The following is a 27,154-nucleotide window of genomic DNA, read 5'->3' as shown; positions in this document are numbered from 1 at the left end:
TTGATTCCTATCATTTACTACTTTCTCTAGAAACTGCAAAAAGAGTAAACTCTGCCTCCCTGTAACTGATAAGGGAGAGTTTTAAAATGACTGTACAATCAAACATCGTTAAAAAAAATTAAAGTCACTATATTTCCAATTGAAGAATCACTTTGCCTGCTGCATAGGGCATGGACTGGAGGAAGTTTAAATTGATGGAAGAGAAGGTTAAGTTAGGAGAATAATTCAATCATCAAGGTGAGTGATGATAATAACCTGAACTGAAAAAAAAAAAAAAAAAAAAAACAGCGGTGGTTGAAGAGCATTTAAAGAATTAGAATTGACAGGTCTTAATGTCTGATTAGCTGTGAGAAGTGATGGCCAGGGAGGGACCCAAGGTGACTGCCAGATTACTGGCCCAAAAGACCAAGGAAGTAATAATTCCAGTCTAGTGTTTGTTTTTTTTTTTTTGCTTTTTTTTTTTTGTGGGGGTGCAGGGGGAGGAAATGATGAGAGAGAGTGGGAGAGAAGATACACAATTAGGACTAGAGAAGTAACATATTTGGTGATTTATGGATGCCGTAAGCTCTGCCAGAAGTTCATGTCTAGTAGTTGTATGAATATAAGGATCCAGACCACAGGAAAAAAAATATGAACCAACAATTTGGAAGTTTTCAATATATAGAAGGTATTGGAAGGCATGGGCAAGATTTGTCTTGTGGCCACAGTTAGCTTTAGAAAAATGTAGTTAATGGTCTTATTTTCTGGTTATGAAATTAGATTTACTCTCATTTCATCCAATTTGCAAAATCTGTGCTGTCTCTAGCAATGTTTGTTTTCTCTTCTTCCACCAGCAATCTCTCTTCATGCTATGTTAAGCTCCCAGAAAGACTGTTCTTCCTTTACATGCATGTATGCACTGTGTGCACTTACATGATTCTTGGAAAACTGAGCAAGCAGAGATTTTTTTTTTAAAGAAAGCATAGCCTAAATGTTTCTTAAACCCCTGATTTCTATTTAGATTAATTACTCAGATAAGTTTTAAGTAGTTGGACAAAGAAAAAAATGTAAAAAAATTAACTTGGAAAAAATTTATAGATATATATCACTAACCATTTCCTCTTAAGGTACATAACTGATAGCATTAGAGCATCACAGGTTTTGGATTTTTTCTCTGATACCCTGTCTATAAAAGTGGTTTTTAGTTGCTAATATCTGAACCTTTGAACATTGTCCCAGAGTTAGAGATATTTTTCAAAAAACTTTGACTTAGTATTAATTTATTATCAGAAAATTTTGTAATAAAGCCTGGTTTACTGAAAAAACACAACTAGAGCTTCTCTAGTTGAAATAGCATTTGGAAGCATGAAATCTCACTTACTTGGTTTTCCCATCATCTTCTGCAGCAGCTGCCATGCCAAGAGACCACATAGTCACTTAAGTAGTGATTCTCTGCTGGGCAGTTTTGTCCCCCAGGAGACATCAGACAATGTCTGGAGACAGTGCCTCATGCTGTACAGAGGAGCAGTTACTGGCATATAGATGTCAGAGGCCAGGGATGCTGCTAAACATCATACAATGTACAGCTCCCTAGAACCAAGAATTACTTGCCCCCAAATGTCATTAGTGCTAAGATCAGGAAACCTTGATTGGAGCAAGATTTAAAAAGATGGAAACACCTATGTGTGATTAGTCCCACCTTTAGGCTGATTGAATCAAAATCTACTTAAATATTCTGTTATGTTATGAGGTGAAAATATAAATATAAATCTTATCTCTGAAACTTAACATTTCTGATGTTAACATTTCTGGCTATTTATCTATTTACTGTTGATCTTCTGCTTTTAACTGCTTAAATAGTCTTAATTAAAAGAACACTCCAAAGTGTCCCCTTAGTGCCCTCAATTGGGTCTTGAAATAATTGGTCTTTATATTTGTCCCCCAGCCCAGGGTCAGAATCACCAACCTCATCACTCAGATCCAAAGCAAAGGAAAACTGTTAACCATTTTCTGAAAACACTGCAGCAATTAGGATTCAAATTTCTAATTATGCTACCATTAGACCTGTGTCACAGCTAAAAAATAAAATAAAATAAATTAAGAATGAATTTAAGCAAGAATTTTTTTTCCTGGAGATGGAAAATAGTACCTCTCTACTTATAAAACAAGCAACATATGTCATTGCTTTGGATGACAAATCTCAGTTAACATGACAAATCTCAGTTAACATTTTATTGTTATAAAAAACAATCAACCCCACTATACAGTATATTAAGTAATAATTACGGAAAACAAGGGCAAAGATTATTAATAACTTTAGTATAAAAAACAACTACATCTGCTTGCCACTATCATATATTACTTTTTTTTTTAAGATTTTATTTATTCAAGAACCGGGGTACAGGCCAGATGCGCGGGAAGGTGAGAGGATTCACCAGAGACAGAGTGTGGAACAGAACAGGCAGACTGACTGAAATACACTGCTGAGGGGAGCAGCGGGCAATACAGGAGAGGTCTGCCCCCGCCATGTGGGTTGCTCCGCGGCCAGCAGGGATCAAACCAGCACTGCAGAGGCTGTTGGCAGCCTCACAGTACTGCACTCAACCACCTGCGCCACCATGGAGGCCCTATCATATATTACTTTTGAAAGAAAGATTTTTATTTAAAAAAATCTCATTATCATAGAACTTGACTAATTAAAAAAATTGTTTACAACACCACCTTTCAGTTCAAAGATACATAGACACCTTTGTATCTGCAGGCTTAGTGTGCCCAGGATTTTTAAAAATATGAACTCATTTTCACGTTTTGATTCTGTCTAATCCACTCACTTACTTAGAAGCTTACTTGATCACTTATTGCTGCATAAAATAAGTTATTGCTGCATGAAAATTACTCCAGAGCTTAGTAGTTTAGAACAACAGTTATGTATTTAGTTTGTGATTCAATGGGTCAACAATTTTGTGTAGGCTTAGTTAGGTGGTTATTTTAGCGTTGTCTGTGCCATATGCATAGGTAGCCAGCAGTAGATTAACCTGATTCTTGCAGTTGGCTAACTGTGGACTGGCACAAAATGGGAATGATTGAGTCATCAATCATTAGGCGAGCCCCAATGTATCCACCTAGAGTGGTAGGGGCTGATGAGAGAGAGAAGCAAACAAGGCCTTTTACATTCTAAACTTGGAACTGGCCCCAAATTATTTTTGTCACATACTTTAGGGTACAGCCAGTTAAAATGTCAACCCAGAGTCAAGGCATGGAGAAACAGGTTCTTTACCTAATGAAATAAACTGCAAATCACATTGCAAAGGGTGTGGATATAAGGCTGAGAAGAGAAATGAGGCCTTTTTGGTAATCAACATGCCAAGCTCACCCCGCATACTGCTGTCATCTTTATTTTCATGAGTTCATGCTTCCCTGGGCAGAAGGAGAGTGTAACACAGTCCAGAAGCTCATGGGTATTAATGCCCAATGGAGCAAACTTGGACCAAAGAGAGGAGATGAAAGTGACTTCTTCCCCTTTCACAGCCTGTTCTAAGATGTGTTGTCTCCATAAGGTCTCTCCAGAAGCCATCTGCTACCAAGCTACCACAGTTTTTTGAAACTGACTGGCTCTGAAATATACTTCTTTGTATTTTCTTTCTCATCTTCTTTGCCTCTCTCTCTTCCCTCATTCTCTTTGCTCTTGCATTTCCAAATAAAGCACAGAGGGTTAGCTTTTGCTACAAAACAAAAATAAACTCCTCCTCAATTTAGTGGTTTAAAGTTACAAGTATTTACTTAGGTCATAATTCCACAGAATGACTCTCTGGGCTGGGTTCAGGGTTCATTTGGGCAGTTCTTCTGGTGTCAGCTGACTTACCCTACTTTAGTCAGCTGCTAGCTTGGCTAAGAGTTGGCTGGTCATTGTATTACTACTCCATATGCACCTCATCCTGCAGCAAGCTCACCTGTCATGCTAGCTGAGTAGGGTCTCAAGCAAGAAATTGGAAGCTTGCACAACCTCTTAAAGTCTCTGCTTAAAACATCACTTTCATCAAATTCCACTGGGCAAAACCCATTACAAAGCTAGACCAGATATGAAGGATGGGGAAGTCAATGCCATCCCTTAATGAGGGGAGCTATGGTGACATGTTGCAGAGGTGTATATACAGAAGGGAACAGAGAATCAGGGACATTTTCAGAATTTATCATAAAGCATTAACATGTAAGTTTTGCCTCAAACTTTTATTTTCTCGGGCTATAACAGTGTCCATCACTCTAATTTTTTTTAAAGCAATGTTCTTGAATAGGCTTAAAATTGTGGTGTATGTGAGCACTGTTAAACTATCATTAATATAAAAAAGCAAAATATCATGCATCGTCCTGTCACCTTCGCAATGAAAACAATACATTATTTTCCTATTACTTTCCCATAAGCATACCAAAAATGTCTCCTTAGACTTCCTTTTAAACAAGGCTGGATGGGCCTCCCCGGTGGCGCAGCGGTTGAGCGCTGGGTTGCGAAGCTGCCCGCGGCCTCTGCAGCGCCGGTTCGATCCCCGGCTGCTCCCCGGCCACCAGAGGAGGGTCCCACATGGCGCGCAGACCTCTCCTGCCGCCCGCTGCTCCCCTCAGCAGTGTACTTCACTTCTGCCTGCTCTGCTCCTCGCTCTGGCTCTGGTGAATTCTCTCACCCTCCCGCGCTTCTGACTGTACCCAGTGCATGTATAAACAAGCAGACAAATAGACAAACAAATAAATAAACAAAACATGCCTCTACAAAAAAATAAAAAAATAAAAAATAAAAAAAAAAAATAAACAAGGCTGGATGAAGAAAAAAATTACTTATCTCCTAGTATAGGCTTCTTAAAAATCTTAACTCCATCTCATAGTCATTTCGACTATTATCTTCCAAATGTTTGCTAATAACACGCTATTCCAAACATTGAAGGATCCAACAGTTTTACATATTTTTCTTCTCCTTGATAGATTCTTTATCTGTATTGTTCTATTATTTGTTCTTTGGGGTTAACAATTAAATATACTCATCAAATTTTATAGATAAAGTTTTCTAACCTCTTCTTTTTAGCCATTAGGGAAGCTGAGTCAAAGATCAGGTAAACTAGACGTATTTGAACAATCACTTGAAATAAAATAAAATTAATAGTTAAAATAATAGTCACTAATCACAACGTTAATTTTATAATTTTTCTACAATTCTTGCAAAAGAGATAGAATGTTTGATTTGTTCTCTCAAAAAACATTTGTGCTATGTGAGATATCACTCCGGTCACCTTGAGCACAAACATGAATAGAAGTGGAAAAACAACCTCAAGGAGCTCTCAAACACTTAAGCTATCAGCTTAAGCAGAAGCAGAATTTCTGCTTCTTAGAATTCTAATTCCTTAACTAATTACTTAAACTTATGACTATTATTTAATAAAACTAAATTAAAATATATATATTAAAGTTATAATTAAACAGAGTGGTATTTGAGTAGGAATAGAAAAAAAGAATTCAAAAATAGACTCATGATAGATGAGAAATTATTATTTGTTAGAAGTGGCATTTCAATTCAGTGGGGGAGGTTAGAATATTGAATAAATCACTGCTGAACACTAATCCATACATTTTGGGAAATAAAATTAGTTACCTACATATACCACCAAAATAACATTTAGGTGGAATAAAGAGATAGAAGTACAAGGAAATATAAGAAAATATGCTTAGGGTTAGGAAGTTCTGTCTTTGCAAGACTTAAAATTCTTTTTTTTTATTTTATATATTTTACATTATTTTTCATTTTTGCACAATGTATGCATTTTCATCTTGGTTATAGTTCTCATAGACTTAAAATTCTTATAGGTAAAGATGACCAGATTTGACTTTAGATTTTTTTTAACTTCTGTAAAATGAATATAAACTTATGAGTGACAAACTGGAAGAAAAGATGGAAAACCTATAGAATATACAGAAACAGATATTATTTCTTTAATGTTCAGGTTTCAGATACAGACAACAAACTCCATACAAGTTGCCTTAGGCAGAAAGGAATCTAATACAGAGACTAGGGTGTAAACAAAATCAACATGCAAACTTGAAGAAAAGAAATTATTTCCAATTCAAAATTACTCTTCTCCAGGTATGATCTTGAATGCTGACTCTGACTCTTATAGGAAGCTAACAAACCCAGAATCAGTTGCTGCAGCTAATATAAATTCATACTGCATCTGACTACATCAGGAGAGTGGCCTTCATTAACAAAGGAAGCAGATGAATCAGAAACCTGCTTACAGATTAGAGTGCAGACATGACAGTCATTGATTCCAAAATCATACCACTTCCATCTCAATTCACATCTATGAAATAGATGCCCTGGAGCCTGACTCTTCCTATTCTTCTGAAAAAAAGATCTGTAATGCATCTGATTGGTTACACTGAAATTATGTACCTAAGTTTTAGAAACAGGAAAATCAGGTTTTTACCTTAGCATTTCTGTCTGCTGGAAGTGGGTTGAATGAAAGTGAGTCCACCCACAGTAACCACTACATTTCCTAATATGCAAAGAGTCCCTATGAATCAATAAGGAGAGGATGATAAACTGATTACCAGAATGATTCACAGAGAAAAGAAAGAACAGTTTTTATACTATAAAAGATATTCATCCTCACTAACAATCAGGAAATAAAATTTACGTATAAAAAATCGGACAGACTGAAATAAAATGTAGTATCTAATATTGGCAGGAATAAGAAACGTTCATTGGTAGATTGATCCAGGTCAACCTATTGACCCCTTTTTGGAGATCAGCTTGTTATTATCAATCCATACTTAAAATTCTTTGACCAATAATAACCCGTCCTTTAGCTATACCTACACTTGCACAAGGAGGTATATGTATAAAGAGTTCAAAGATATGAAGTAATTAAATAATCTAAGTGTTCATTGCAAAGAAAATATTTAAATTATGCAATCATGTTATGGAATTTTATAATGATTTTTGGAGAACTAAAATCATAAGAACTGACATGAGAAAGGGCCATAGAAATTAGTAAATGTGAAAGTTGCTGAAGTACAGTGAGAGATATCCCATTTTTGAAAAAAAATATAATTTATCTGTCTCCATTTCTCTATAAAAAAACTCACCATAACACCTGCGTTTTTCATTAAAGGGTTGTGTGTGTGTTTGCTTAAGATCCTGGAAGAATATACACTATTCTGGGACTCCCTGGTGGCTCAAGGGATTAAGTCTCAGCACTATGAAGCTATCAGCAGCCACTGCAGCATGACTTAGATCCCAGCAGGCCAGGGAGCTACCCACATGATGCAGCAGACCTCTCCTGTTTCACCTGCTACTCCCCTCAGCAGTATATTTCAGTAGATCTGCCTGTTCTGCTCCCCACTCTCTCTAGTGAATCCTCTCACCCCCCCACGTACCTCTAGCCTATACCCCAGCTCTTGTATGCATAAGTGAAATATTGAAAAAAAGAATATACACCATTCTGTCAAGGATTACTTTGGATTAATTGGGTTGGGGAGAGGGAGACTTTGGTTTTTAACTTGAATGTTTATATTGTTTGAATATTTTGTAAGTTTCAATGCTCTTTTAACTCAAAAAATTCATGATGCGCCAAGGAAAATGCTGTCAACAGTTATTCAAACTGTTACACTGTTCTTAAAAACCCTCATTTCAAATGCTGTCAACAATCATTTCCAGGCTTATCATCATAGACTACCCTGGAGGCCAAAAAACTTGCCTATGAAATCTTCTGAGATTTGTCTGTCTGATAGTCTTCAAAACTTCCAAGCTACATTAATTAACCTTGTTACTATTCCTAGGTCCTGCCCACACCACACACAATCTTTTGCCCATTATAGCACTCTTTCCAGTTGGCAATAGATGGATGTGCTAATGAATGCTGCTGCTAAATTCCAATCTAATAAAACCTTGCTCAGAACTTTACCAAAAAAAGCTAAAGCACCCATCCCAGTGAAATGTGGAATTATTTTGGCTTCTCCTTGACCTAAGAAAGTAAACATGACTTGAAACTGTGCTAGACATTTAAAATTCATAATAAAAATAGTCAATGAGGCTGTGCTTCTTTTTTGCTTTATGTAAGTTTCCTGATTTCCCTGCAGATCACCCTGGTTTATGTTGGCCCTGAGAATAAAACTTATATCTTGCAACTTAGGGGTCACTTGTGCCTTTAAATTACCAAGCCCAGATGTCACCTGTTATTATCTGCAAATGTCCTGTTCCCATCAGAGCACAAGGGGGCCAAGCCAAAAGTGAGACTATATTTTCAAGGAGCTATCTCCAATTCAGTTTTGCACAAATCTTTACTCTGAAACTGATTGGAAGAGCTGTCCAAACCATTTTGCATTTAAAATATACTGGATAATTCACAGTCCATATGTATAAGCCTAGAGAAACCTCTTAATAAGTTACTCTCTAAACCAGATGGAAATAAAAAAAAAAAAATGTCAAGAAGAGACAGTTATCACATTAGTGAAGCAGAGTTTAAAATTAAAGCATCACATTCTCCTTAAATAAGATTTCATTCTACCTCTAGTAATTCTTCATTGTAAATAAACATATCCTCTATAAATAAATGTTAACAAAAATATTTTTTTCCTCCTTTGCAACTGAGTTTTCTCAGCAAAAAAAATTTGATCCGTCTTAGTTTCATGATTATGATTTCATTTCTTAATTCCCTCTCCCTTGTTTTTATCTTTTTATTATTTTGAGGGAAATTTCAATGTAAAAACAAGTCTTGATTCCCAACAGCCAAGTTTTGCATCTTAGAATCCTGACTTTGAAACAAGTTGCCCATTTAATCATCACAAATTGAGTTCTCCAAAAGAATTTTAGTCTTGAATCACAGAGACATGGAAAAAAACAATGAGTTTGGAGTCTTCAGTGTCATGGAGACCATTCTGGAGGATTATTTCAGGCATAAAAGACTGCCATAAACGACATAAAAGAGTGCCAAGCTCCCCCTGGCATTAGTGCCCCTCAGTAATAACCAGCTTGGTGACAAGGCTCCCTTTTTAGCCTCATTGATTTCCTTCCAGTCTCCAGAATAAAATGCTGAGTTTCTGCTTACTTTTCTTCTCTTTTCCTATCTACCTAATTCCCACCATTTATTTAGAGTCAACTTAAATCAAACCCAAACTCTTAAGATTCTGCAAGCTTGATCTGGAAATACCTTCTTGCTTTATCAATTAATATTTGTAGACTTCAATGGTTTTTAAGCTCAATTATGCATTTATTGTTAATAATTTTAGAGCAATCATGTTTGTTTTCCAAAAGTAGATTGAAAACGCTTTCAGGCTAACCTCCCAATTCCAACATTTTAATTACAAAAATAAGGTATAGTTCTTGCTTCTTGTGTACAGTTTTGCAAGTTTTGACAAATATGCAGTCATGTAGCCACAATCATGATCATGATTCACCTCAAAAAATTCCCTTATGTGGAGCTATCATATGACCCAGCAATTCCACTACTAAGGATCTACCCAAAGGACACAAAAACACTGATTCAAAAGAACACCTGTACCCCTATGTTTATTGCAGCACTATTTACAGTAGGTAAAATCTGGAAACAACCCAAATGCCCAAAAATAGATGACTGGGTCAAGAAGATGTGGTATATATACACAATGGAATATTATTCAGCAATCAAAAAAGATAAACTCATGCCATTCGCAGCAACATGGATGGAACTAGAAGGAATTATGCTCAGTGAAATAAGCCAGAAGGAAAGAGAAAAATATTGGATGGTTTCACTTATAGCAGGAATATAGGGGAACCAAATAAGACATCAGGGTAAAAAATAATAACAATACAAAACACAACAAAGCAAAAATAATTATAAATCAGAGACATCCTGCAGGGGAGGAGGCAGGAGAGGGATCAGAGGGAGAAAGGGAGGAGTACAAGGGACTGAGGTGATGGTGCACGGGTGCATTGGGGAAACTCTATGGGGACTACACCTGAGGGGGTGTGGGGGAAGCAAATATTGTTTAAAAATGAACAATGATATAAAAATTTTTTTTTAATTAAAAAAATTTAAAAATTAATTTCTCACTAAAAAAACAATAATAATTTAAAAATTCCCTTATGCCCCTTTGTAGTCAACCTATACACATATCCCCCATTCCTGGCAACCATGGACCTATATTCAGTTCCATAATTTTTTCTTTGCAAAAGTGCCATGTAAATGAAATCACACAGGAGTCTTCTGATGATTTGAAATTTATCTATGTAGCTGCATATTTCAGCAGTTCATTCCTTTTTATTGCTGAATAGTATTTCATTTTATGGATACACCACAATTAATCAAATGAGAGGATACTTGAGATGTTTCTATCCTGGGGTGACTATAAATATGATTGTTAACTTATAAACGTTCAAATACAGGGGCGTCTATGAATGCACGTTTTCATTCTTTTGGATAAATAACTGAAGTGGGATTTCGGGGTCAAGTATCACAGCTATGTTTAAATTCTACTATATTTTCCAATGTAGCCTACAAGCCCACAACCTTATTTGCTGCCTCAGGTAATTGAGACATTAGCCAGGCTCCGTTTACTTAGTGGGCTGAGTAAAACTGGTTTAGACCACTATTAAGTATATTGTCTCAATAAATTTAAAGTTCTCTCCTAGTGAGAATTTAATAGGCATTTCATTTTGATTGGCAACACCACACCTGATTTCTGGGTTCTTTCAGGATGCCCTCACCTACCAGTCCATCACCAATAACCTGGATTTCATATTTGCAACACCTTCCAGCTGCTCATAGTGTCCCATTAAAGAAAGGCATAAGTATTGCAGCTTTTACTGAAATTTCATAGGAGCCAGAGTTGTAAGGCTGAACATGTTAGTTACATTTAACATTCTTCAGAAAATTCCTAAAAAATTACATCTTAAACATCCCTGCCTTTTCATGGAACCCCAGCTCAAACACTCACCATTCTGGCATGTCAACTGCTGCCCTTGTAGAAGTCATTCTTGTTAACCTCTTTCCAACTTTAAAACATTATCTGTCCTCTGTACAGGACAACTCAGCTCTCTCTGTGCTGTTCCCAATATGCATATGTTTACTCATAGGTGGTCCTCAGCGAATAAATTTTTTCCTGTTGAATTTATTTTTCCTATTGAGAGAACGATATGAAAATGCTTTGTTAATGATGCTATTTTTTATTGTTTTAATTCTTTGATAATTGAATATTCATTTATGGAATAAACTGATAACTCTGCCTGTTGATTAGCTAGTACTATGTAACAAAAAACCTCCAAATTTAGTGGAGCAAATAAAACATTGTTTTTTACTGCTAATGTTGTCTCACTTGAGCTCCCTAGTTCTGGTCCCAGATGGTTTCACTCCTAGGTCGGCAGTCAACAGCTGATTGGGTTGACAACTTTGCTAGCCTAAGTCAGACTCCTTCACATACTCGACTGTAGGATGTTTTAATATGAACTTGGCTAAGACTACTGAGCTCTCATCCTGTTATCTATTTTCTGACCAAATAATCTACTTGGTTTTTCTCTTAGTGGTAGGGGTCCAAAAGAAAGTGGGAAGTTTCTATGACTGTCAGAATTAGCACACCATCACTTCCAGAACATTCCATTGACCAGGAAAATCATAAGATCTGCCCAAATTCCAGCATAGGAAAGTAGGAGTCCTTCTATCAATGGGAGTTGCTCCAAAGTCTCATTACACAGTGTGGGCCAACAGCTCCAAGCTTGCCCAGGTTCACAATGTCGGCAGACAAGAGAACAGGTCAGGAAGCCTGGGTAGGGAAACAAGAAGTCTTTATTACATCAGCAGGAAATCAGATATAGGCAGAAGCATCTGTGGCCGGGCCTCCCCGGTGGCGCAGCGGTTGAGCACTGGGTTGAGAAGCTGCCCGCACCTCTGTGGCGCCGGTTCGATCCCCGGCTGCTCCCCGGCCACCGGAGGAGGGTCCCACATGGCGCGCAGACCTCTCCTGCCGCCCGCTGCTCCGCTCAGCAGTGTACTTCGGTCCTTCTGCCTGCTCTGCTCCCCGCTCAGGCTCTGGTGAATTCTCTCACCCTCCCGCGCTTCTGACTGTACCCAGTCCTTGTATAAATAAATAAATAAATAAATAAATAAATAAATAAATAAATAAATAAAAGCATCTGTGGCCCTGAGCAGCCACCATGGGCAGTCTGGGACCCCCGAGCCCTGGGAGCAACAGCAGCAGCAATCAGTCAGCAATAGCCACAGCGACAGCGGCAGCACCCCTGGGCAGCAGAGTGTCCATCAGCCCATCAGTATGTACCTCCACCCAAGAGCCATATTAGCTTTTATATAATTTATATCCATAGCTGGCATAGGGCCAAGTTTAAGGCTACTGTGTTTTCCACAAGTGAACTATACATCAAGGTTATATGTTATTTATTGCTTTCTGCACATGCAGACTACCTCTCAAGGCTACATGCTATTTACTATGCCACTGGTGCAGGAAGGTCCTGGTGAAAATCAGCCTGAGAAACTGAGAAAACCCTGTTTGTTTTATTGTTGTTTTTACTTTTTTCCAGAGACCCTATACATAGAGAATGCATATAAGAATCATGAAGAATTTGGGATATTTTTGCCATCATTCTATCCACTTACAAAGTCAGAATATTCTATCCATTAGAAGATTTAATTATCCTATAATTTTAAATAAGTAAAAATTTCACTTATCTCTGCTCATGGACACAAATCCAATTAAAGTAAACTTCACAGTTCATTAAAAAATGTTGTACTTTCTCTAATTAAAAGCTGAAACCGGGCCTCCCCGGTGGCGCAGCGGTTGAGCGCTGGGTTGCGAAGCTTGCTGCTCCCCGGCCACCGGAGGAGGGTCCCACATGGCGCGCAGACCTCTCCTGCCGCCCGCTGCTCCCCTCAGCAGTGTACTTCGCTCCTTCTGCCTGCTCTGCTCCCTGCTCTGGCTCTGGTGAATTCTCTCACCCTCCCGCGCTTCTGACTGTACCCAGTGCTTGTATAAACAAAACAAACAAACAAACAAACAAACAAATAAAGCATGCCTCTATTAAAAAAAAAAAAAAAAAGCTGAAACCATACTATTGGATTCCTGTCAATGTAACAAACTAAACTGAGAATTAAAAAGAATATCACTATGGTCTCTGCTAGTTATTTTAGTGAACAACATTGAATCCATTTCAATAAAAATATTTAAATGGGTATATAAAAACTTTTAAATAGAAATAAAATGTGAAATAAAAGGGAAGTCAGGTTTTAAGTTAAAAATTCCCAAATATGTGATTTTTTGAGGGGACTATTTTTATGAAGTTATATACTTATATAGCTTCAAAAGTAAAAGTTTTCTAATGTTTCTTATGAAAAATAGCATTCCATGATGTCTCTGCATTCAGTGTCCTCTTCTATAGGCAAGTGTTTCAATCCTTTACAACTATTTTTGTTGTTATTGTTTTAAACACCCATAATGCTTAAAAATACTCATAGTGTTTAAAATCCCTTTCTTATATTGATTTCCTCCTAACTTTCAGTCTTGGCGAATATCTATCGTCTTCCTATTGAGAGTATCACACGATCTCACCTGCTTCTTCTCACATTCTTATGCCTGCCAAATTAACATTTTCCTTCCTCCTCATAGGATAGTTATATGCTAAGTTGGGTTAGAACACTATATAATTATTATATGAATACTATTCACAGCTGATTCATATTTTTGCAAATAATTTATTTTTGCAAACACTTTAATTAATTATAATGATTTGTTAATAATCATCAATTTGTTTCCTTAATTCTCCAAGTATTTTAATTTAGTATTTCTTTTTGTTTTTCTCTTATTTTTCCATCTCTGCCTTTATATATTTTTTCCTTTCATAGAGATAGTCTTAACTTTAATTTACAATACTTCCATCAGCTTTTTAATCTATCCTCACACTTCAGTTTCTAAGATTTCTTTTATTAATTTAGCTATTCCTTTTTATAATATTCCATTAATTTTATCCCTTTGTAATTCTGAAGATACTACTGTGGACACTTTAATTTTTTTCTTTTATTGTTTCTTTTTAAATAGCTTCACCCCACCCCTGTTTCTCTGAGTCTTAATTTTTCATTCTATCTACTTTAAGGATGTCCTCCTTAATTTCTATCTAATTAAGGATTTCCTCAATGTTTGGTCATTTTTGACTGTTTGCTCATATATAAGCCTGATTAGATGCTACAAGCTAGTGGGTAGGTTTCATGGGTGTCCTGACAAAAAGCATCTGAAGGAGCTCTCTGGAGGAATCTGTCATAAACTTTGATTCTTTTTTCCTGGCAGGTCAGATTTCCTCAGAGGAAAACTTCTAGTTTCTTGTCTAGAAGACATAGGCCTTGCTGCCAGCACTCTGGGAACTAAATGGAAAAGAGGGCTGAGAGTCTCAGAGTTAAGTATGAAAATACAATACTTAATGAAGGGTGACAAGCAGTAACAGTTGGCCCAGAACTGAATAGTTTTCTGGGACGTAGAACTTTCAATGGTTAAATCAGCAAGGGACAGTTTATCACATTAACAGAGACAACACTTTTTAAAGTAGCCTCTTCTGTTCCTTCTTTGAAGTGCCCTTTCACAAGGTCAAGGGAACCTGTGCCTCATTTGTACACTGTGCTTCAAAATTTCGGTCCAAATGACCCAAGCCTGTTTCTAGTGACTATGTGGGCCTCTCCCCTCAATCAATCCAACTACCTCCTGTGGGTAAATAATTCCACCCAGCAGTGAACGCATTCCTGAAGACAAGGCATGGTGGGAAAGTAGCACTTATGGGGATTTGCTAGACTTGGGCAGTACTTGGATCTCCATGGGTGTTCCCTGAGGGTCCTGACAGTGACAGAAGGAAGCAGGGTAGATAGAGAAGAGACCGCAAGCCAGAAGCCATGGCCCCAGGGGAATCCTTACTCTGAGCTCTGCAAATGCCAGACACAGACCTGAACCTCACAATTTTCACTGGGATATGTACCCTACACCCACCTGTGCCTAGAGTAATCCAGTTCCTAGAACTCTCAACTACCCTCCCCCATACCTCACCTTGTATTTTACAGGGATCCAAAAAGGCAATGGCGCAGATACATAGAGCGCACAGTAGGATCTTGGAAAATACTTCCAGTCAATCCCCTGTCTTGGCTCTTTCTTCTCCCCTGCTTCCAGGGGTACCCAATAATGCCAATTTCTCAGTCAATTGAAAGTCAGTGGGGGTGTTAATTGGATTGTCTCATCTTTTCCCACTTTAGGCTTAGAATTAGCTTTCTTTTGTTTGCTAAATCAGGTTTCTCTCACCCACCCACTTTCCAGTTTCTAATAGCTTGTGGTGTGGTTAACTTCTCTTGTCCTTTGTGCTAGTAGGTCTTATTCTTTAAAATCTTGCTTTACTGTTATGCAATACGGTTTTGAGGGAGAGGAAGCAAATGTGCACTTTCAATTACTCATCTTTACAAGGAAGTTGAGCTGTCAAGATATTTCCAACAAAGGCGTAAATAAGAAAAAGAATAAATTGGGGTGAGTGTTTGGGTAAGACATTGAGAGAATTTGTCCATCCCTATTTGATCCACTCAGGAAACAATATACGAAATAACATGAAATGAAATCTAATTTCTTTGCCACCAAATGTATTCTATCAAGAAAACATGCAGCTTCTCCCAAATAGGGAGAAAAAGCCAAGGGAATTGCAGCTGATACATGATAGCGATTATGCTACTTTATATAAAGATGAAGGACAAGAACAACGACAAACTCTCAAATGGTAAGATACACAAGTTAAAAAAAATATTTTTATATTAAGTGTTTTTGTATGATATTAAAGCAACAGGCCTGTAGTCTCACTCCAGCCTCAGTTCTTAGAACTACTGCATTTTCCAGAGAAGGAAGGCTGGTGGCTTCTATATCCTCTCATGTTGGTTCTAGGCTCTCTCATTTTTCAAATGAGCTAAAACTATGAGAGGTGAAGTAGCTTGCTCAAGAGCTCATAGATAACAAAGCAGAGGCTGGATTCAAACAGATGTGACCTCAGTATCTACCAATGGTCCCTTACAACATAGGAGAATAACAAAATTACTGATTTCCTTATCTGACTCAACAACAGTTTTGGGAATGCTTGTGTAACATTGTCTCACTTAACTCTAATTAGAACCTTGGAAAGAAAGGAATGGTCAATGAGGAGAGAAAGCCGAAGATTCTGAACCCAAAAATCTCTCTCTCTATCAAAAATCTCTTTCTCTCTCTCCCTCCCTCTCTCTCATGTTTTCCAGCAATACATACATCTTGACTTACACTCACATTTCACCTCTATGGTGGCCAAGCAAAATCCTGAGCTCTATCTTCTTTTTTGAAATAAACAAACAGGTTTCATAATCTTAAGCAATATCTAACTTAATCACTCTTTCCTTTTACTTACATCCGATCTATTAAATATTTCTATTCTGCTATAATATAAAATCTCCCACTGCTTTAGTTATAGAGTCCTGGCAAGAAACAAGATGCTTTTCAGGTGATTCAATGGAAGACAGCCAATGAAGAGAGTATTTGCAGAGCTAATGGCTGTATTAAAGGAAGCAATGAGGAAGGAGAGACTAGCAACAATGGCAAGCTGGTATCACCTGTAGTTCTGAGAGGATGTGGGGTAAGAGATGATGTTAGCAGAGCTTAGTGAGACCTGCAGCAATGGGATAGCAAGATGGATGTTATCATTTGATAACCATTTTTAAACCATTTTTGAAACTGGAAAATAAAATTAATATTAAATAAATAAATAAAACTGGAAAATAAAAGCACTTTTAAAACCGGAAAATAAAAGCAAACAGGAGTAGGGAAAAGATATTCTTTTTTTTTTAAAGATTTATTTTTATTTATTTATACAAGCACTGGGTACATTCAGAGGCATGGGAGGTTGAGAGAATTCACCAGAGCCAGAGTGGGGAGCAGGGCAGGCAGAGGGACCGCGAGGTACGCTGCTGAGGGGATCGAACCGGCGCTCCGGAGGCTGCGGGCAGCTTCGCAGCCCAGCGCTCAACCGCTACGCCACTGGGGAGGCCCCAGAAAAGGATATTCTTGAGCTCTTTTCTTGCTGTGATCTCTGGCAGAGCTTCCCCTTGGCCAAATCCAAAAGGACAAGGGAAACACCTAGTACAATCCATTGTGATGAACCTTCTGGTCTAGAAAGCAGAGCAGAAAAGGCTGGGAATGGCTGGGAAGTAAGAGAAAAATAGCAAACACACCCACATTCCTCGTTCTATAGATCTGTCATTAACAATGCTTCCTTCCCAGCAAAACTCCACCTCCCAATGTCTTCATGTATTCATTCATTCAATGTGGATTCATTGATTGCATTATTAAACGCTGGGAAATATGAAGACATTTAAACACAAGAACAAGTTTTACTCATAAGAAATGCATGATCTAGATATGTGAAAAGACACAGCAGATTAAATGACTCTCTCGAGTCATGACATTCATTTTCATAAAATATGTGTCAGTATTATCTCCTTGTGATCTGCATTTGAACTTTGCTATATGTCACACTTTATTCATTGATGAAAGCCTATGTTTCTGACATGCTTTAGAAAGTTCAGTATTGAATCTGTTGAATTGGAAACATTCCAATAGCAAGTAAGATTGCAGACACTTGGCAAAATTTTCAGGAATTTGACAATTCCTTGTTAGCCAAGGTTCTTGCAACTCTATGATGTTGACTGGGTATAACCACACAAGTCCCCCTGGACTACTTTAGTTTAGCTCTCCATGGAAAAGCCTTCATTAAGCTGTGACTTGATACGTTAGGTTTAATTGGAGGTCAGTATGAGAAATGGCCGAGTGCAGCATGTTTCTGCTTATATTACAAAACTACTTTTATAGATGACATCTATTATAATTTGTGATGTTCCTTATATAAGAAGCCATATAAACTCCTTCAAAAGGTTTTGAAAAAAAGCTCTCTTATTTCCCTATTTACCATAACTACTAAGGCAATTGTATTAAATCAGGTCTATAGAACATTGCAACCACAAAATGTTTCTTCATTCTTACAATATTTACTTACAATGGCCTATTTTGTACATTTCAAAAAATGTCACCTCAAATTCTTCTTACAGAGAATTTAAAAATATAGATTAAGAATTAGACTTAGAAAAGAGTATTATTTATTTGGATAGTTAATTAAAGTAAACAGCAGTGAAACAAACCATAATGACCATCAGACACAAAAAAGTATATATACATATGTAAACATATACTATACACATATTATATATATATATACACAAATATGTGTGTACACATATACACATATTGCATAATATTTTGCAAAGAGAAAAGTATGAAACCAGTGGTAAAGATAATTCATAAAATGAATCACAGAAGAAAACACAACATGCTGAAGAAGACAGGGTTCCATTCATTAGTTTATTAATTCTACAAATATTTATTAAGTTGCTTCTATTACTGGACTAAATTATATAAATTTGCATTAGGCACCCTCAAGTTACTTTCACTTCATTATGCAGGATTCAGTAGACAAAAAATAAATTTATTATAGGAGTGTATTATACATTCTAGATATTACTGGAGCTGGCATTTAAAGCATGGGAAAACTTGGAAAGATAGAATGGCCATGCCATAAAAGAGTCACCTTCAAAACAACAGCAGGAAGCAGGAGAATTAGACCATACATATTAGTCTCGTAAGAAGAAAGTATTCATAGAAAACCCTAATAGGTATTTTACATCAGTAAGAACACGATACCCAGTGTTAATTTTATATTTCTCTGAACTATTTTCCATTTATCACTTCCTTGTCAAATTTATATTGCAAGATAACGCTAAGTACAAGTACACTGTGATAGATTGGCTACAAAATGGCCCCAATTATTCATACTGCCCTTTAACTATATGCTCTGCTATGTGAACTTTCTGCTTCTGCCATTGGGAGTTGGAATCTAATTCTTTGCATTTTCAATCTGGGCCTGAGCTGTGATTTCTTTGGATCAATATGGTACAGAAGAAATGATGGCATGACAGGTCTGTGCCTCAAGGGAATTTGTGGATTTCTTTCTCTCTTTTGGAATCCTGCCTTTGCCATGAGAACAAGTCCAGGCTACTCTGCTAGAGGATGAGAGACCATGAGAAGATGCTATAAATCATCTCAGCCAAGATCCCTGATGTATCAAAGGGGACACCAGTAATCAATGAGCTTTCTAGAAGAGGAGTAGTTGACCAAGATGAATGAGTGAGCCCCAGTTTAGGTCAGTAGAACTACCTGGTTGACATGAAAACTCATAAGACATGATAACTGTCTTATATCTCTAAATATTGATGTATTTTATTACACTAATAGTTAACTGAAGGATACTAGGGTGGGGATGTAGGGAATGAACCAAGGTTTTATGGAAATCTAAGGGAAAAAAAGAATAAAGTGCTTTTTCGTCAAGTCATAAAGACTTTCATTATCAGTTCTGGTGGGGCTCTTGAACGATTTATGTGAGTTTTTGGATATTGGTTTTCGCATCTTATCTTTAGATAAGATCAATGATTTAGATAAGTAAGGGTTTTACTGACTAGTGATGGAAGAATAAAGGCATTTTGCTTCTTCAAGCACAGCAAGAATGATAAGCAGGGGGAAATGTTACATCTATACAGAGAAAAGTGTACCCAAGAGAAGTGAAAACATATCTACACAAAGGTTTGTACGTGAAAGTTCACAGCATCATTAATCATAATAAGCAAAAATGGAAACAACACAAATGTTCAGCAGAACAGAAGATGACCAGATGAATAATATGGGGTATATCCACACAATGAAGGATTATTTGGCAATAAAAATAAAGTACTGGTACAGGTTACTATATGGGTGATTCCTAAGTGCATTGCACCAAATGTAAACAGCCACATACTGTGTTACACCATTTATATGAAATGTTTAGAATAAGCAAATCCATAGACACAGAAGATTAGTGGTTTTCAGGGGAGGAAGAAATGGGAATGACTGCACACATGCATAAGGTTTCTATTTATGACAACAAAATGTTCTAGACTTAGTGGTGATGGTTAAATAATGTCATTTGTATAGAAAAAACCCACAAAATTATACACTTTAAAATAATGAGTTTTATGGCATGTAAATTATAACTCTGTTTTTTTTAAGGTTAAAAAAAGGGAAGGGGGTTTATAAAATGATAAACCATGAAATACAGTTGCCCCAAACTGAAAAAAATATGAATCATAAATTTAGTGCCTCTTCAGTTATCCTGCAAGTGTAAAGAAAAAAAATTTTTCATGAGCACAAGCTTTCATGTCCATGAATTCTTCACTCTTGAAGATAAAGTCCAATTAATTCAGAATTGAATAAAAATAAACAACTCAGGAATAGAACATTTTAAAATAATTTTTTAAAGTAACATATCATTGGTTTACAACACTGCATTAACTTTCAGAAATATAGATCCCAGCTTCTCAGGGAAAAGTTAAATAAAATAATTGATGGGGAATATTGAACACAATTAAATGTGAAGCTAAGGCCTATTAGATTTTAGAATTATGAATATAAAATAGAATAATAAAAATGTAAGATTAATAAATACAATTCAAAAAATTCTGGCAAGAAGGAAAGGTATGTTATATATAGTAATTTTCTCATGGTTGAAAGCACAGAATCAACAGATACTGAATAAATTTGAAATTTGTGGAACATTATTAAAGGAATAATTTAACAATGTTCAAATTAACTCTGTCAAATATTGAAGGCAAATGTTAATTCTTCTTAGTTCCATAGTATCTCTTACCTATTAAATGATCTTTTCTTAAATTAAAAGTGGCCTGACAAGAATACTAAAAGACAACAACCAACATTTCGTAGGGTTCCAGTGCCAGGGATTACAAAATGCTTCCATGTCCATTACTGAATTTTGAGCCATGTGACTATCTGGCAAATGTGCCTTGCACCTTCAAGATGCCCCTCAAGAGGAAGATCCACTCTTTATTGGTTATGGAACATTTATGTTCCTTGACTCTGGTTGTTTGGGGCCACTTGGGGAACCCCAACAAACTGTAGTGAAGGAAGAGACAGAGATTATATATCTATCTGTAAGACTATCTTAGGCTGACTTTGTCTTTTCCCAGAAGTCACTGCTGCTTGAAAGGAAGACAATCAAAAAAGATAATACCATGGCATTAGCAGCAAGATGGATGAAGCTAGAAGGAATTATGCTCAGTGAAATAAGCCAGAAGGAAAAAGAAAAATATCAAATGGTTTCACTTATAGGAGGAATAGGAAAACCAAATAAGACATCACAGGAAAACATACTAACAATACAAAAGAAAAACAGACAATTATAAACCAGAGACATCCTGAGGGGGAGGAGGAGGGAGAGGGATCGGAGGGAGGGAGGAGCACAGGGGACTGAGGTGATGGTGCGAGGGTGAAATGGTGAAGGAAATTCTATGGGGACTACACCTGGGTGGGGTGGGGGGAAGCAAACATTGTTTAAAAATGAACAATGATGTAAAATATATGTAAATAAAAATAAATAAATTTTAAAAAGAAAGGAAGACAACTCTACAGGATCTCCTTTCTCTTTTCGGTGACCACTCCTTTCAGGTGACCACTCCTTTCGTCGTTTTGGTGGCAAGCAACTCTCCTCTCTATGATGATTTCCCTACACCCACACTTTTATAAACCACTCCTTCTACCAAAACCTCCGAAATTATCCTTTTTTTGGGTATTCTATTTGGTTTGTTGGTGAAGTACTATGAAGTAGATTGGATAAGTATTCTTATATTTATTATTATTTTTAAAGATTTATTTATTTATGCATACAAGAACTGAGGTACAAGCCAGAGGTGAGGGGGATGAGAGGATTCACCAGAGACAGAGTGGGGAGCAAAACAGCCAGATCCACTGAAACACACTGCTGAGGGAAGTAGCAGGAGAGGCAGGAAGGAGGTCTGCTGTGCCCTATGGGTTGCTCCTTGGCTGGCCAGGGATCGAACTCATGCTGCAATGGCTGGCGATAGCTTTTTTTTTTAATTATTATTTTTTATTTTTTACATCATTGTTCATTGTTAAACAATATTTGCTTCCCCTCACCTCCCTGGTTTCCTTCACCAAGGCACCCATGCACCATCACCTCAGTCTCCTGTGCTCCTCCCTCCCTCTGATCCCTCTCCCTCCTCCTCCCCTGCAGGATGTCTCTGATTTATAATTGTCTGTTTTTGCTTTGTGTTTTGTACTGTTATTATTTTTTTCACTGATGTCTTATTTGGTTCCTCTATATTCCTGCTATAAATAGTGAAACCATCCAATATTTTTCTTTTTCCTTCTGGCTTATTTCACTGAGCATAATTCCTTCTAGTTCCATCTACATTGTGGGATAGAAGAAACATACCTTAACATGATAAAAGCCATATACAACAAACCCACCACCAATATTATTCTCAATGGCAAAAAGCTGAAGGCCTTTCCTTTAAGATGAGGAACAAGACAAGAATGTCCTCTCTCACCACTGCTCTTCAATATAATACTGGAGGTCCTAGACAGGGCAATAAGACAAGAGAAAGACATACAAGGAATCCAAATAGGGAAGGAAGAAGTTAAACTATCACTATTTGCAGATGATATGATAATATACATAGAGAACCCTAAAAACTCCACAGAAAAACTACTCAAAAAAATCAACCAGTTCAGTAAAGTAGCAGGATACAAAATCAACACGCAAAAATCAGTAGCCTTCCTATACACAATCAACCTGAAGAACAAATCAAGAAAACCATCTCTTTATAATTTAAACAAAAAAATCAAATACTTGGGAATAAACCTAACAAAAGAGGTGAAAGACCTATACAAAGAAAATTCTAAAATACTGTTAAAAGAAATAGAAGAAGACACAACGAAATGGAAAGACATCCCCTGCTCATGGATTGGAAGAATTAACATTATTAAAATGGCCATCCTACCAAAAGCAATATACAGATTCAACGCTATTCCAATAAAAATCTCCATGGCGATAGCTTTATAGTGCTGTTTTCAACCCCTACACCACCAGGGTGGCTCTCTTATATTTATTATTAAGATGAAGCAGCCAAAGCTGAGATTAATTACGTGACTCAAGACCATGGGGCCACTCTTCAATGTTACTTTGCCTCCTAGCCTAAGATTAAACTTTCAGAAGAAACAGTGAGGCACCTGCTCATGACCCATTAGTAGAAGAGAAGTCTAATTAATAACCTGGGTTTAAGGAGTTCTCTTTCTAACTAGCCTGGATAAATTAGAAATAAGCTCACAGCCTCTGCAGCGTCAGTTCAATCCCCCGCCACCAGCGAGGGTCCCACATGGCGCGCAGACCTCTCCTGCCGCCCGCTGCTCCCATCAGCAGTGTATTTCATCAGTCTGTCTGTTCTGCCCCCTGCTCTGGCTCTGGTGAATTCTCTCACCCTCCCCCGCTTCTTACTGTACCCAATGCTTGTATAAATAAATAAATGAATAAATCTTTAAAAAAAAAAAAGAATAAGAAGCATATGAGGGGGCCTCCCTGGTGGCACAAGGGGTTAAGATGCAACCTATGAAGCTATCTGCAGCCACTGCAGCACAAGTTTGATCTCCAGCCAGGGAGCTACCCACATGGCGCAACAGACTTTTCCTGACTCGCCCGCTGCTCCCCTCAGCAGTGTATTGCAGTCAATCTGCCTTTTCTGTTCCCCGCTCTGTCTCTGGTGAATCTTCTCACACATACCACCGCCTGCATCTCTGGCCTGTACCTCAGCTCTTTTATGCATAAATAAATAAATCTTTAAAAAAAAAAAAAGATGCATATGCAGGAGGGAGGAGAGGAAAGAAGAGGAAGACCTAAAAGATAAGACTTCAGACAACCTTGCAGTGGAAAAAACTAGGCTAATGTGAAAGCAAAGGACATGGGAAGGGACCAGAGCAGGAGAGACGCAATTAGAATGAAGACAGACAAAGGTGATGAGTCTCCAATACCAACAACATGTTACTCAACATTTGCCGAGGCCTTATTTGACAAATGTCACTCTGTGGAACACACTTCTACAAACCCACTCTGTGTCCCAGATGTCCCCATCTCCCAGTTGAATATGAAATAAATGCTTATGGCCTCCAGCTGCTCCTTCTTCAGAGAACTGAACTCAGTGTATCAGAGATCTTTTGCTGCAGATGTTATGTCTTCCACCTCTGCAACCACGGACAAACTTAAAGTCAATGGCTGATTATAGGTGAATACAGAATTGTGATGTGTCTTATCCTCCAGATCTCTCCTATGGAGCTGGGTTAGGACTAGATCTTAACTAAGACCCACTCCCTTGCCATCTAGCCTTATACCCTTCATTATGGGTTCTTTCCTGACGAGTGTACCCTCAGTACATCACATACACCTGGATCCCTGTCTCTGATTCTGTTTTGAACCAGAAGTGATGCATTCCTTCTTCCCTTCCCTTGTTGATCAAATATTTTCAATCCCTTACTGTGGGTGAGTCCTTGTTCTTAATGTATCCAAATATCAGGAAACTGTGGTGAGACTGTTAGCACTCACTTTGGTTATTTCTTTAGAAGTGGATCTTGGTCTGGAGATCTTTCTACCCAACTCCCAAAAGAATCTTGACATATTTCATCTGGTCACTTTCACAATTCAGTACAAATAGGAATAAAACAGAATTTCCAGACTTTCTCCAATCAATATCTTTAAATTAATAACATGTTTATAAGGTTCTTCTCAGATTCTATTGTGTGTATATACCAAATACACTTTATAGTTCTATTTAAACAGGAGTTTATTATGTTTATTTCTGCAAGAAGAAATAATACTTGAAGTTAAGGAAATAACAGAAATTAAGTTGTTAAATTAGCCAGTGTCATTAAACAGTTAAGTTTATGTGCCTCCTAAGATAGGAGGCTCATTTATTCACACCATAACAGGAAAGCTGATCAGAATTTGTTACTAGTGGTACTTGTGCAACTTATTAATTGGAAGTAGAAAGAGTTTAGGATTTAAAAAAATCTCATCTTAAAATTGACCTTTTAAAGTGATGAACTATTGAACTAACCCTAATACTACTGCACAAGGAAGCTGCTCCATAGGAAACAGGAGTAGGATGATGGAGGAGAAACAATAAATGAACTCAGTCTTCCTACCTTTCAGTCAATAAACTTCATGACAGCAAATCAACAGGAAAAAACAGGTCAATAGATGGTGCTATTGCTATGTGTAATTGCCTAGAAAGAGCCAAAAGGAAGAAGGCATATTGGGGGAAATTTTGCCAAGGACACAGAACAAAAACATACCCCAACCTTCTGAATTCTTCAAACAGTATCAATGTCATTCCTTTCTCTCTCTTCTGAGCTTGAGTCATCACTCACAGTATCTCTTTGAGTTGAAGTGAATGACACAACGCAAGTCAAATCTATGGCCAACAACCATTTCATATGTGGATGTGGCAAGGAAAGATATCTATTCAGTACATCACTGATATTTCTCAACTAACTTGAAAAGACATCTTAACCCACAAACAGAAGAGGTAAATACCTACTGGGACAGAAGTCTTTTTAAATAAAGGATATTGGAAAGCTTTTCAGGGTCCTGCTGATTTCTACAACTGTTCATAGAATTACTCCACAGTTATCTTTTGGGAAAGAATTAGAATGAAATATTTTTTCACTTCTTAAAGTAATAGGCAATTTGAAATCAGGTTTTGAATTTTTCAAAATAACTATCAAAAGGAACATTAGCCATGCTAAAGGAAAGAGGAGAGACATGGATAGCTAATAAAGGGCAAAGAATCTTTAAAGCATTGCTGTATGCATAAAATGCACTTTTTCTTTTTTCTGTGGTAGAATTCATCATCTTTGTTGTGTGAAGTCAGTCTTGCTGATTTGAAAAGAGGCCCAGGTGTTGAAACGAATTGACCTTGGAATTGAAGATTTGATACAAATAATGAACCAAATTGTAAGGATTTCACCACATTTGACACGCCTTTTAAGACTGATTTGTGGAGACAAATTGTTTCTGACTACAGTGATCTCACAAGACGATACTGGGCTCATAAGATGAATCATTAATACCCTAAATTATTGCTACTCTTCAAAGCATCACAATTTGTGAAAAATAAATTCTGTTGTACAACGAAGTGAAAAATAAGAGAAAACAAAAATACTTCATAAAGATTATAAAGTCCTTCCTAGTTACTTGAGAGTCTTAGCAGCCCTTGGACCCAAGCAAGATGGCTAATAATACTACTGGAGTAAGCACTTCTCTGCCATTTTATCTCTGCTGACACATTTAATCATTTCAGCAATCCTATTGTATAAGTGCCAAAATTGTCTTCCTTTTCCAACAGAAGATATTGAAGTACAGAAAAGTTGTGCAGTTTCCTAAGGTATACAAGTGCTAAGAAGAAGGCTAGCTAGAATTACAGCCTAGGCAGGCTGAAAGATTCATGCCATCATTGAATCATCACTTTTAGATATAAAAAATGAGCACTAAATTTCACATAAGTTATTAAATGTAGAGATGAATGTAGATCTAAAGACTTAATGTTTTGTAGCTTCACGGTCTTCCCCAAATTACATTCTATTTTGATTTGGAGAATTTCTGACTTATCAAAAGTTACATTCCCCTTGAATATAACTGCCTTCTACATAGCCTGCACCAGTCTAGCTGGTCATCCATAGATTTTTTTCTTCACATTTTACCAGTACACTGTTTGGCTTTTCATACCACTTATTTCTAAGGGTTCCCCTATAAATTGAAGCTGCCTTATTTTCCAAGAATTTCCCCAAATCTAAGATCCCATCTGAGATGTCTATTGTAGCTGGTTTAGATTTGGCATCGGAGGAGAATGGAAAGAGAGATATCTCCAGACACTTAAGACTCTAGACCGATCTTTGCTCTGGCAAGAAAAGGAAAATTACCAGATGATTTGGAGGACAGGCATTCAGTAACCCTGAGAGCAGCATGCCCTGTCCCCACTATTTTCCCAAGGACATATAAGGGGATAAGCCAGAGTGCAGATGTCCAGATCTCAAGAAATATGGTACCATTCATTGGCCAAAGCCTTGCCCACATTTGTTGGTTTATTTATGCTTAGTTCTTATGGCTTCCATAATGGGTGCTGATTGTATTAGTCAGCATAGGCTAAATTATGCTACAGGCACAAAA

General features: G+C 37.2%; 1 protein-coding gene across 1 annotated transcript in view; it reads right to left on the bottom strand.

Moving 5' to 3' along the window:
- PAK5 (p21 (RAC1) activated kinase 5) overlaps positions 1 to 27,154 on the bottom strand; it is a 375,558-nt gene that overhangs the window by 326,984 nt on the left and 21,420 nt on the right. Inside the window, exon 6 of the mRNA XM_054696397.1 lies at positions 10,936 to 11,118. The gene's annotated coding sequence lies outside the window, so the exon portion shown is untranslated. The remainder of the gene's footprint in view (positions 1 to 10,935; positions 11,119 to 27,154) is intronic.

Source organism: Talpa occidentalis, unplaced genomic scaffold, assembly GCF_014898055.3.
Source record: "Talpa occidentalis isolate TD23 unplaced genomic scaffold, MPIMG_talOcc4v2.1 talOcc4.10, whole genome shotgun sequence".
Classification (NCBI taxonomy): Eukaryota; Metazoa; Chordata; class Mammalia; order Eulipotyphla; family Talpidae; genus Talpa; species Talpa occidentalis.
The sequence above is the reverse complement of the archived record's forward strand: the minus strand, read 5'-3'. Positions and strand labels throughout refer to the sequence as shown.